Here is a 12,131-nt window from a genome sequence, read left to right on the forward strand (position 1 = left end):
CTGATTGGACAATGTCAGCCTGAGAAGGGACACACCCCCAACTGGTAACACCCATCTGTCACTTTAATCATACATTTGTAGGAGGAATAATAGAGGAAAATCATAATGCAAAGATCTAAGAAAAGACTCAGAATTTGTAGAAAGTGTCGGACTGGGGTGCAAAGGGCCCACCAGTAACCAACTCCAGGGCACCACCTTTCAGCTACCTGCAAATGTGACCTTATCCTCAATCACAAATTCATGTAGCCATGAACTGGGTAGGTTGTTGTGCTGGAGTGTGGTGGCCCACTCCTGCACAGGGGCCCACCGGAGGATTCTCCTGTTCTCCAGTGGGCCAGTCCAAGCCTGTGCACATGTTTACAAAGACATTCCAGGAGAGCTGACAAGTCCTCTTTAAAACAGTAGTGCTGAATTTTCCACTGGCTGTATTTCTTATTCATTATAGCTGCTTACTTTTGGACTAGAAATGATAAGTTAGTCTTTCAAGATTCAATTTAGCACAATAACTACAATATGACAAAAATCACTACAGCATAAATGTAATAATTTATGGACAGTTACAACATGGAATGAATGAGTTAGTGAATTCTGACTGGGATATCATGAGTACTGTTAGAATGTTATACATAATATAATATTGTAAGTATATTGGTAAGTAACTGGCTAAATACATGTATAACACTCGTTTCTGATCAACCAACGAATGAATTAATTGGTCGTTCGTCTACTGATTGGATCGCTTTTGAGGGCCATTAAATAATTGTTTTTTAGAAAACGGACATATTGGTGGCACAGGACGTAGAAAACTGAGTTACGGATGTAACACGAATCTGAAAAACGAACATACAAAATACAATAGAAGTGTAAAAAGCCATTTTTTTTCAGAATGAAAGCCGGACGATTTTGCATACTCCTGTCTGTACCCGTCCTTATTAGTTTTACATTTCAAATGATTGGTTGTGATCAAAGTTCAGCTTTATTTAATTATGGCTTCTTAAAGGGAATCTGTTGTCAGGTGTTTGCTTCCTTATCTGAGAGCAGCATAACGTAGTAAAAGAGACATAGATTCCAGTGATGTGTCACTTAGTTTACTGGGTGCAGCAGTTGTGACACAATCAGAGTTCTTAGATGTATATTATTCCAGAGCTCAGAAAGCCAATCACGCCCACACCACAGCTTTCTATGTACATTGTCTATTGACAGTAAGATGCTAATCAGTGCTGCAGGTATGGTTGGACCAGGAGACAGGCAGGCAGCTAGTTCAGCAGTGATAATCTCCTGCTAATAAAGCACTAATTTTGTTGAAAGAACAGCACTCAGACTAATAAGTGACACACTGCTGAAATCAGTGTCTCAGCCTCTATTTCATACTGCCCTCAGATAATATTTCAAAAACCTACTGACAGATTCTCTTTAATTACATGTGGAAAAAGCGATTACTATCAAATTTGTACTCATGTGTAAATAAAGGGAATATACCTTGTTCACATCATTTTGAGTACTGTAATTTTTATTCCCATAAAAGTCTGTTTCGTATATCTAGATGTTTTTTGTACAATGTGGTTTGGTTTTGCAAATTGTGATCATGAATATGGACCAGTCGTAACGATTTCTGCAACAGATATGCCACATGTCATCATACCGTTAGGTCTCCTTAACAACTCACTTCGAGCAAACAAATATTTTGACACTGGGGAAAAATTAATATATGAATTCCTACATGTATTTAAAAAAGTGCACAGTTCATCATTTTACCAGAAAACTCTTCTGAGGATCAATAATAAAAATATGTCACTGTTTTCTGGAAATTCTGCAAGCTAAGTTTAAAAGTTGGAACCATTTTCATAATCTATTCTCAGGAGATGGTATAATCACATCCAGATGAAAAGCAAATATATATTTTTATAAGACTGTTATCAGAATTAGGTCAGTGAGTTTCAGCCTGCGTACGATTATATAAGTTTCAATTCAAACATCTTAAAAGCTTGCTATGTCATTGCCCTAAGCAAATTCGAGTAGAAAGCAGCTACGGATGAGGACAGGCTTTAAGTGGCCTCCTTTTAATCTGCCTTAAAACTCTGAGATATTTGGCTACACAGCAGAATGCTAGTCACGACTAGAAGGATAAGGAAAAGGTAAGAAAATGCTTTTCAATTGATATGTTGTTATCACCGTTTAATCCAAGCTGACATGTTTTTCTCAGAGGCTTAGGACTTCACATCATGGGTTGTCGCCAAGAATATTCTTTGTTTGGGTCGCATTACTTTTTCTGTCACAATTATATTAAGTTGTTTCTTATTTCATTGCCTCTCTGTGCTCCATTAGTCTGGATTGATAGATCTCTCATCAGAAAAATATCAGTAAAACTTGGTTTATTCCTTTTTAATAGAAATCTGTTTAGTCTTCAGTAAATGCATTGTGCCTAGTTATAAATTGTGCACCATGATCTTCCAAAGTCATTGGGAAGAAGAGACATTCATTTGTAGGGGATATATCCCATAAACCTGTAGAGCAAGAATCTCAGTATAGAAATTGGCTTGTTCGGGCCAAAAGCTTTCTTTGTACCCTTAGTCTTAGGAAATAGTTAAAGGGAACCTGTCACCATGAAGATGCAGTCTAATCTGCAGGCAGCATGCTATAGAGCAGGGGGAGCGGAGTGGATATATAGTTTTGTGAGAAAAGATTCAGTGTAACCTGTGTTTTATTCATTTAAAGGGAATCTGTCAGTAGGATCAACCCTCCTAAGCCATCTATATGGGCATATAGGTCATAGGAAGCTGAATAAAATGATATCTTTAATGGTATTACTGTTACATTAATAGACATTAAAAACTTCATTGTAACGTGAATATTGACTAAACCAAAAAGTTGTATAGATGGCACAGATACTGCCTGTCTCCCTTGTCCACTGTTGTGAATCTTTTTTTATATTTATCATGCATTTATTTTTACCACTGAAAAAAAGAACTGAATTAAATACTAGATAAAATTGACTATATCATGTTTGGGTAGACTATTAATCAATGACTAAATAGATACAACTTAGAAATTGGGAATCTATAATTTCTAGCCTGGAATAAAGTCTACAAATTCAACTGTCCTTTTTTAAGGTTTTCCTTGAGGAGTCTGAAATCTTTGTAGATGGTATATTTTTCCCTGATCACTTGGGATGTGACAGGGGCTCTGCCTACAAAAGGACTGTCTTTCACATTTTAAGATTTTCTCTACCGTAACTTATGACACCTTCCATACAAATAATCTGTCAGCAGATTTTTGCTATTTAATATAAGAGCAGCTTTAAGTAGGAACAGAAAGCCTGATTCCAGTGATGTGTCACTTACTGCGCTGCCTGATGCTGTTTCAATAAAATCAGTGTTTTATCTGCAGGAGATAATTACTACAGAACTGATTGTCTCTGACGTGTAGTCTTCATGCTTTATGTAACCCCGTCCCCATCACTGATTAACAGCTTTCTGCCTATGCACAGAGTACATAGAAAGCTGCCAATCAATGGGGTTATACAGAGCTCAGTATTCAGAAACTGCTAGGTCTGCAGCAAAGCAAACAGTGATTTTTATCAAAACTGCAGGAAACAGCCAGGTAAGTTACACATCACTGGAATCAGGGTCCCTGCCCCTACTTCATGCTGCTCTCAGACAACATAGCAAAAACTTGGTGACAGATTCCCTTTAATTTATATTTGTTAAGATCGATAAAAGCATGATGCTGGGAGAAATGTCTATTTCTTCTCCTTGGATAAAAACCTTATGTGGACTATTTCATTTGCAACTAATGTTATATATTGCATTTCATTCAATAAAATGTTACTTCAATCATCTTCCAATCCTGTTATGCCATTTTCATTATCTGGTTGTTAACTACTGTCCCCTTCCTCTAATTCTTCTTCCATTGGCAATGACTAAAACTTGTGAGTACTGTGGTTGTCCTGCCCTTTACTCTGTGTAAGACATTGTTCAAAAAAGCAAGGTGTCCTCAGGGCATCTATGGAGCAACCAACCCAAAGAAGTGTATGGCGCATTAGTCCAGCCTCAGGGATGATGAAAAATAGTAGACCAGTTTCAGGGAGTGTATGAAACAATAAACTGGCATCAGAGATTTATGGAGCATCGGTCCAGCCTCAGGGGTTGTATGGCGCATAATTCTAGCCTCAGGCAGTGTTTGGAGCATTTATACAACCTAAGAAATCATAATGGAGCAATAGTTCAGCCTCAGAGATTGTAACAGAGCTTATAGGGCATTAGCTCAGCCTCAATATTCCAACCTCAGGACGTGTATGGAGCATAACTCCAGCCTCAGGAAGAGTATCAAACATTATTCCAGCCTCAGACAGTGTTTGGAGCATTAATACAGCCTCAAAAGTCATAATGGAGCAATAGTCCAGCCTCAAGATAGTAATGGAGAATAAGGGGCATTAGGTCAGCCTCAATATTTCCACCTCCAGAGGCGTTATGGAACATTAGTCCAGCCTCAGGGGATGTAAGGAGCATTATTTTAGCCTCAGACTGTGTTTTGAGCCTTAATATGTCCTCAGAAGTCATAATGGAGCAATAGTCCAGTCTCAAGATAGTAATGGAGCATATGGGGCATTAGGTCAGCCTCAATATTTCCGCCTCCAGAAGTGTTATGGAGCATTAGTCCAGCCTCAGGGGATGTAAGGAGCATTATTTTAGCCTCAGGCTGTGTTTTGAGCCTTAATATGTCCTCAGAAGTCATAATGGAGCAATAGTCCAGCCTCAAGATAGTAATGGGGCATTAGGTCAGCCTCAATATTTCCACCTCTGGAGGTGTTATGGAGTATTAGTTCAGCCTCAGGGGATGTAAGGAGCATTATTTTAGCCTCAGGCGGTGTTTGGAGCATTAATACAGCCTCATAATTCATAATGGAGGAATATTCCAGCCTCAAAGATTGTTATGGAGTATTAGGTCAGCCTCAATATTTTCACCTCAGGAGGTGTATGGAGCATTAGTACTGGATCAAGAATTCTAGGAGATATTAGCCCATCCTAGCACATTGAATCATTAGGCTCCTTTCTTTAAAAAAAAAATGTATCTTTTGTAATGACCATAGTCTTTTCCTTTTTAACTATTTATCTTGTCATTTTCTTTTCTCTTTTTAAGGTTGTTCTACTTCCTTTTTACACTGAATAGTTTTGTAAATTAATCTAGGTGTTTTAAAAAATGTTTTTCAATGACTTAGGGCCATGGAAGGCTTGAAATTTTTGAGCATTACCGTTGTCCTGTGTATTTTGCGATTGCTCAAAAAAACAATGTGATTTTTATTCAGTGTACATGCAGAGCATTAGACCAGCATCACTAAGTTTATGGTGCATTCGTCAGGAATGGCATGGTACATTAGTCAGCCCTAGGAAGTGTATGGGGCATTAGTCTAGCCTCAGGAATTGCATGGGGTAATAGTCCAGCCTAAGGGGTTTTATAGAGCATTAGTCCAGCCTCAGGGAGTGTATGAGGCATTAGTCCTGGCTCAGGGATGGTAATGGAGCATTAGTCCAGTCTCAGGAATTGTAAGATGTAATAGTCCACTCTCTAGGATGATATGGAGCCTTAGTCCGGCCTCAATGAGTGCATGGAGCAATGGTCTAGCCCAGGGGTGGGCAATTAATTTTCCTGAGGGGTCACATGAGTGTTAGGCCAGTCTCAGGGAATGTGTGGAGCATTAGCTCAGCCCCAGGGATTTTATGGAGTATTAGCTGACCTTAGTACAATGAGCCCAAAGGGCCCCTTTGTGTGATAAGTAGTTTGTCTTTTCTGAATATTCATAGCTGGCAATTTTTATTATTATTACTCTTAATGACCATTTGCACTGCACGATTATTGTGAACTAGCTTTCCTAGGAAAGTTGGTTTCCCAATAATCATGTAGTCTAAAGGCTTTTTTCCTTCCATGCATCCCTATCTCGATTGAAAGATCTCAGGGCTATACTATACTTCAGGAGAGCTGTGGAGTATTTTTCCTTTTTTGTAGTCTAAACAGGCTGCAGATCAACCAACTAAATAATCTTTTGATTTGTTGGCAGCACATCATCATGTGTAAACAGCATTCATGCTGCCAGGAACAATGGTAGTCTCTGTGGACTGTACAGTCTATTACACATCATTCATTCAGAGCGCATCTGAAGCAGGATGGGCCTGTGTGCAGTCATGGTTAGAAGTTTCAGATTGACAGAAATTTTGGCTTTTACACAGTTTGCTGCTTCAATGTTTTTAAATCTTTTAGTCAGATGTTTTTGTAGTTACTGGAGAACAATTCTAAGCATTTCATAAGTTTTTACACTTTTATTGACAAATACATCAAGTTTATGCAAAGATTCATTATTTACAGTGTTGAGCCTAATTTTTCAAGACTTCTGCAGTTCGCTCTGCAGCTGAATATCCGCTTCTGGGCCAAATCCCGACTGATGGCAACCCATTCTTGGCTAAACAGTGCTTAGAGTTTATCACAATTTCTATCTGGTGTAGGGATTTGTACTCACTGAGCCGCGTTGGAGGTAGGCACAGGTTCACACAGTGATGCAGTCCGCGGGTTCAAACAAACTGGTGGTTTATTTAGTGTCCATACACCAGTGAGGAAACAAAAGTAACAGCCTTTTCCTGGCACAAAAAGGAATAACAGAACAAAGCTCAAAATAACAAGTCCATGCAGCACGGCCTCAGCCGTTTAAACAAAGTGCTTTTCTCTGCCTCCTGAAGAGTCTAAGGAGCACATGCAAGGTCTCACCTTGCCCAACACACACAGACAGACTGAGACAGGCGCAGCTGTCTTAAATCAGCCTTCCAAGACCTGGACTGGAGGTAAGTGAGCAGCTGTTCCCCCACTGCTTTTTCAGCTGCTCATAAAACCCGGCCCTGTAATCCGGGCCCATTAAATTCCTCTCAGCACTATGTGTGCTGGAGCCTGCTTCTCCGGGTCCTACATCACTGAAGCTTGGTACCTCGGGGACACATACCTCCCGTCCACGACCTGTCTGGCAGCCACCTTACACTTGGTAACAGAAGACGACAATGATTTCAAGCTCTAGCCCCCTTCTAAAGCAACTAGTCTGCTCTTATAATTCAATAAGGCTGTCAGAGTGATATCAGCTGCTTTGTCCTCGTTAGCACTTTCACCTGAGCCAACAAGAAAATCACTGAAATGAGGTAAGCAGGTCATTATTTGGCAGGGCGGAAATTCAGTGGAAATTGTTTTTTTTTTGTAATTGGGTTAATTCTCATGGCAAGGAATGACTGCGCAATTTTTTTGCATCTAATATGATCACTCTTCCTTACAATACAGAGTTAGTGCCAATTGCCGCTATAAACAATGAAGAAGCAAACTTTGTGAAAACCAAAATTTGTATCAATCTCAAAACTTTTGGTCATGACTGTAAACAGTCTTAGCTTAAATTGACCCTTAGGCTACGTCCCCACGATCAGGAACCGGCATCGCTTTGGACGCAGCATATTTTCGCTGCGTCCAAAGCGCTATGTTCTAATGCCGCACTTGTTTTGTCAGTACATGTGGACCCACCACATGTAATGGCACTTTAATTGGTCAAAATCTACAGCAGAGACCAGCGTCTCCACTACAGACATTGACATTATGAAACACACAAGGACACAGTAAAACAAACGTATAAGAATACTCTTGTAAAAAAGTAATAGTAAACAGCAAGTGCTAGTAAAAAGGTGATAAAAAACAGGGTATTTAGTTGACACGTTTTTTGCAAAAAATGTATACTAAGCCGCTCTACCAACGTCAAGGTAACCCAGATCAGAGCAGTCCCTATCTGATGTATTTAAAAACTGTCCTACAGACTTGTTCACCGTGTGCATGGCCCATGTGTTTGTATTCAACAGAAATTACATTATGTGGCTTATAAACCCGCGCCCCTGGTGAGTTTACGCAGCGTCAAAAACAAGCACAGTGGGCATGGGATTTCTATAAATCCCATCCACTTGCTTGTACTGTAGAACACAGTGTTTTGGACGCAGCGCAGGTGTGCTGCATCCAAAACGCTGCTATTCCTGATCGTGGGCATTCAGCCTTTCTCTTTTTTTAAGGCAAGATAATTGAGCAACATTCACTGATAAAGGATGTTGTTTATTGCTTTTCTTTAATGAATTTTGGATTCACCTAGATCAGTGATGGCGAACCTTTTTAGGGACCGAGTGCCCAAACTGCAACCCAAAATTTATCGCAAAGTGCAATTTAACCTAAATGCTGAGGGTTTCGTTTAGAAAAAACAACCCATACATTAACATCACTCCCTTCTCCTTGTAGTCCCACACAAGTAACATCACCCCCTAACCCTTGCAGCCCCCCAGCATGCAGTCTCACACACGTAACATCACCCCCTTCCCCACGCAGCTCTCTCCCAGCACACAGCCCCACTCAAGTATCCTTAACCCTTCCACATGCCTTCCCCCCACACATAATATCACCCCCTTTTCCAGGCGTGTAACATCAGTCCCCCCAGGCACGCAGCCCCACACACTACATTATGTAGTAATATCCCCCATCCTGTGCCCCTTCCTGATATATATGTCCCCCATCCTGGGCCCCCTCCTGGTATATATATATGCCCTCCATCCTGGGCCCCTTCCTAGTATATATGCCTTCCAGGTATATATGTCCCCCATCATGGTACATATGATCCCTATCCTGGCTTCCTCCCTGGTATATATGTCCCCATTCTGAAGCTGTTCTCTAATAAACATATATACATATATATATAAATAAAAAAAACATTATACTCCCCTTCCTCCACTCCCATGGCTGGCGGCGTTCTCATCTGTAGCAGGCACAGTGGCCGACAGCTGACATTGGCTTGCTTGCTATGGGCAATGTATGACGTCACTGCCATTCACCGCCTGCTGAATGTCAGCTGCCAGACTCTGATTGGCTGGAAATGTGTATTGGGGTGCAGAGATCTGGCAGGTCGCTGCACCGCAATACATTTCAGGTGAATGTGTATCCTCAGATGCACATCCAGCTGAAGTAGGCAATAAGAGTCGGCGGGCCCCCATCCCGCACGGGTCCGGTTACAGTCACACCCTTTATGACCGCGATCGTTACTCCCCTGCTGGAGTGCATGGGCTGCGTAGTGCTGGGGCAACGGCGTGTGTGCCCACAAAGAGGGCTCGGAGTGCCCCCTCTGGCATGCGTGCCATAGTTTGCCACCACTGGCCTAGATGATTATAATGTTCCACAGAATTATTACTAAAAGGCTCTATAAACTTAAACTATTGTGGGGTTTATCAAAACAATGTGGAAAAAGTAGAGCAATTGTCCAGTGCAACCATTCACTTTCCTGCTCTTATCGTTCAGTGATAAATCTGCCATTCAAAGGGAATCTACCAGCAGGTTTAGCTATGCAATATGACATCAGCATGATGTAGGGACAGAGACTCTGATTCAAATCATGTATCACTTAATTTATCGTGTGCATCAGTTGTGATAGAATCACGGTTTTCTCTGCTGCAGATCTAGCAGTGCTTGGAATATTGAGCCGTGTATAACCTCACCCACAGCGCTGGTTGGCAGCTTTGTGTGTACAATCTATGTTGACTGAAAGCTGCTAATCAGTGGTGGGGGCTTGGTTGGACTAGGAGCCAGAGGCATCTTGTCCTTTAATGATAATCTCATGCTGTTAAAACACTAATTTTATTGTAACAAAAACACAGCCTAGTAAGTGACACAGAAAGTGTCACTAGAATCAGGTCTCTGCCCCTACATCATGGTGCTCAGATTACATATAGAAAACCTGCTGTTAGGTTTCTTTTAAGTTTTCATTATCTGTGAAAATACCATTCAGACATTATCAACTTGTCTGGGAAAAAGCTAAGGGATAAACAATATTAGTGTCATGGCAGCTCGGGAACAGGTTAGATCACAACTTTCTTTTTACAACAGATTGATAAGTATGCTGGGTTAGGTATTGATACATGCTTTGCTCATGTTATATCTTGAAAGAGGACATGTCACCAGATAAAAAGTGGGCAATTTTTGTTCTTATTTTATTCTCGCTGCTCTCCTAAGTATTCTGTTGTTTGTTTTTTTTTTTTTTTCTTAATCCACCATACTGTTCCAGCGATATGGGTGATCTTATGTAGTGCTAATTTTTATTTTTATTTTTTACCAGTGGAATATTGCCCATATGACTCGAACCAGTGGAATATTGACCATATGACTCGAACCAGTGGAATATTGACCATATGACTCGAACCAGTGGGATATTGCCCATATGACTCGAACCAGTGGGATATTGCCCATATGACTCGAACCAGTGGGATATTGCCCATATGACTCGAACCAGTGGGATATTGCCCATATGACTCGAACCAGTGGGATATTGCCCATATGACTCGAACCAGTGGGATATTGCCCATATGACTCGAACCAGTGGGATATTGCCCATATGACTCGAACCAGTGGAATATTGACCATATGACTCGAACCAGTGGAATATTGATCATATGACTCGAACCAGTGGGATATTGCCCATATGACTCGAACCAGTGGGATATTGCCCATATGACTCAAACCAGTGGGATATTGCCCATATGACTCAAACCAGTGGGATATTGCCCATATGACTCGAACCAGTGGGATATTGCCCATATGACTCGAACCAGTGGGATATTGCCCATATGACTCAAACCAGTGGGATATTGCCCATATGACTCAAACCAGTGGGATATTGCCCATATGACTCGAACCAGTGGGATATTGCCCATATGACTCGAACCAGTGGGATATTGCCCATATGACTCAAATCAGTGGGATATTGCCCATATCACTCGAACCAGTGGGATATTGACCATATCACTCGAACTGTATGGTGGATTAAAAAAAACAAACAAATACACAGAGGAGCAGTGATAATAAATAAGAGCACAAACTGATCTCTTTTGACCTGGTGACAGGTCCTCGTTAAGCGTGTGGGAAAGTTTGGTGACAACCCTTGTATAAGGCATCAAGTTGGCCATATTAGTTGTCACCTATCTCTCCCAGAACAGTTTTTGGCCAGCACTTCTTATGCAACTTAAGCACTAAATTAACATTTCCTGTTTCATAACAAATGTTGTGTCCTTATATCACCACCACTAATGGACATTCCTGTTCCTTCCAAAGATTAATTACTGCTACATTGTTTATCTGATCTGTTAGTATCACCAGAGAGTACCAGCGATAGAAATGAAATCATCTGCTTTTTATCTATGTGACAAATGTTCCATTGTCAGCTGTTTCAATGGACAAAAAGTGAAAGGGGTCAAAGATCGAATTAACAGTTAATTGGAAGCTAAAACAATCCCAGCATTTACTGCTTCAGAGTCAATATCAACCCTTTTCAAGCCTTGCCACATGACTTAGGATCCTCTAAATCACTGAAGAGGATATTAGTGTATGTAAATTCCCAGAGGAGCATTGCATGGCCTACAAGTCTCATTATGTCCTCTTCAAGGAGAAGCGTTCCCCCTTAGACATTCTGCTTCAGAGCGCAGTTACTGATCCATTCACATGTGGGACACAGTACCTCAGTTCTCACTGATTGTACATTGATCAACTTTTCTTCCAGGCCGTGTTAATTTTTGAGCCATAACTCTTTTTTTGTGTTGACAATGCTGTATGAGTGCTTATTTTTTGCAAGACATAGTTTTGAATGACAACATTCACTTTACCATATAATGTTCAGAAAAAAAACATCTAAGAGAAACGAAATTGTGGAAAAAATTACATTCTGCCATTGTTTTTTGGGTTCTTGTTTTTGCAGCGTTAATTGTGCAGTAAAAATGTCCCGGTAAGTTGATTCCCCAGGTCAGTATATTTATAATGAAAGCAAGGATTTGAACACTTTTTTTTCCCAATTTGGTACCATTTTTTCACATATTTTTAGGCTCTTGAGGAACTGGAATCTGCGAATACCAAGATGGTAGTAACTGATGGTCTGTATGCCCTGGCTGCAATGGTATTTTTTCGGTACCCTGTGAAAGTAGCACCTGTGAATGTACTAAGTAAATGTTGCTTTCAGTAGTTGTCTATATTGACATCTATTAGCAATTTTTATCCAAATATCGGAATCAAATTGTGTATGTTGTACTATTTTTTAATTG

The 12,131-nt window shown here is 40.5% G+C and overlaps 1 protein-coding gene across 30 annotated transcripts in view; it reads left to right on the forward strand.

Moving 5' to 3' along the window:
* Window positions 1–12,131, forward strand: part of RIMS1 (regulating synaptic membrane exocytosis 1) — a 469,599-nt gene that overhangs the window by 348,688 nt on the left and 108,780 nt on the right. The window contains exon 1 of one of the 30 annotated variants that reach the window (XM_073675550.1): window positions 1,971–2,135. The exons of the other annotated variants lie outside the window; for them this stretch is intronic. The gene's annotated coding sequence lies outside the window, so the exon portion shown is untranslated. Of the gene's footprint in view, window positions 1–1,970; window positions 2,136–12,131 lie in introns of those variants that run through there. 30 annotated transcript variants of the gene reach the window in all.

Source organism: Phyllobates terribilis, unplaced genomic scaffold (assembly GCF_046119375.1).
Source record: "Phyllobates terribilis strain yellow unplaced genomic scaffold, ASM4611937v1 Scaffold_3__8_contigs__length_932513732, whole genome shotgun sequence".
NCBI lineage: Eukaryota > Metazoa > Chordata > Amphibia > Anura > Dendrobatidae > Phyllobates > Phyllobates terribilis.